Below are 1,761 nucleotides of genomic sequence, written 5' to 3' on the forward strand. Positions count from 1 at the left end.
CGGCGCGTGCGCCGACCCCACCACCACCAGCGCCGCAGCGCACTCGCTCGCACGCGCACCGCGACATGTGGGCCCCACCTCTTGCCTTTTTCCCGCTCCTCTTTTGCTGTACAAAAAGATAGCAAGTCGCAACGCACAACTGGGCACCATTTATATTTTTCGCGCACAAATAACAGTAAGTACCAGCAAGCTTACATGCAAGAAAACATAGCAGTGCACCCACACATATGAATATATCTCATGCATGCATGCAGGACAAGCATACACCGACCATTTGCATGCACCTGCATGCAAGGACACCGTGATTAGGCACTGTCCATTTGCATGCATCGTGCATGCAAATTAGACACCGACCATGCGCTACAGTAGCATTTTAATGGCAACGAGCTGGGCACTCTGGCCTATAAAAAGGCACTCTCGGGTGCTCACTCTCACCACCCGAGAAACACGTTCACTCACTCGCTCACTCGCTCTCACTTTGCGTATACCGTATACGGCCATACGCACAAGCCGAGCTCGACTGTCGTCGCAAGACGAGGTGAGCAGCTCATGAGCATCTCCTTGCTCTTCTCTATCTTTCTATAGTATTTTTTCTATATTTCTCTTTGTATTTGTCTGTACCGATTCACTGCCAAGAACTCCACGAACTAAACCATGACATACAGAAAAGCTCTAATGATCCCTGCCAATTTATCACTTCACATGCATGCGCGGGTCATAAGCATTAACTCCACCAAATAGTACATGTATGCATGCACTACCAGCCAAGCAAATGTCCACGTGAAGCACCCATTCCTTAATCATCGTTAGCCTTTTTCGCATGATTAAATTCCGGCCATTTCATAAATACCACATGCTAACTCTGATTTTAATAATTCTTTTTCCTAAATTCATCTAAAATCATGATCTACCTCCCATATTAATTTCATGATTTTTAGAGCTTATTTGAATTTATGTGATTATTTATCTGTGCTTGTTGTGTGTGTCGGTCGTCACGTATTTTAGCTGACGGAGTGAACGAGCCGGAAAACGCGGACGTTGGAGACGAGTACCGCGAGTTTGACGCCGAGGACCCGGACTGTCAGCAGGAGTTTGCTGAGGACGCCGACGGAGGCAAGTCCAACCGATTCCCTTTGATGCATATTGATCCTATTTTTAAACACAACTCGTAGAAGCCGTTTTAAATATTGCATGTACGATATATGTACGAAGTATTTTTGCTGCTTAGTTAAAACCTGTTGAATAGCCATCCTTGAGTTGATATTACCCGGTAATTGTCTTGTTCGAACCAAGAAACAAATAATATGCTATGACAGAAATATTATTATTTAGTATGCTTAGGACTTGTTATTCATCCTGGATACTCATTGCTATATTTTCTCAAATATAATGATTTTAAAGGTAAAAGGTGTGAGTGGTGAAAATAAATTTTGGGTATTATGAAAGGGTTAACAAACAAGTTATAGATGTGATTACTATGGAGATGGGGCGGATGGGATCTCTTTTGGAGATGCCCTGGTGTTGTGGCTTATACCTTGCGGGGTAAGCGTGAAGATATCCGCCTTGTCTTGATTAAGGACTGAGCTGATGATTCATCTTGCCTAACTCATTTATCGTACAACCACTCGCCTTGCATGTGAAAGGCTTAGTCTAAATCCCTCTAGTTAGTATGGCAATCACCTGGAGGCAGGTGTGGAACGGGACTCCCAGTGATGTATGTAAAATTGTAGAAATATATGATAAGAGCTTTGTGAATTATTG

The sequence above is a fragment of the Sorghum bicolor genome, chromosome 5, assembly GCF_000003195.3.
Source record: "Sorghum bicolor cultivar BTx623 chromosome 5, Sorghum_bicolor_NCBIv3, whole genome shotgun sequence".
Taxonomy (NCBI): Eukaryota; Viridiplantae; Streptophyta; class Magnoliopsida; order Poales; family Poaceae; genus Sorghum; species Sorghum bicolor.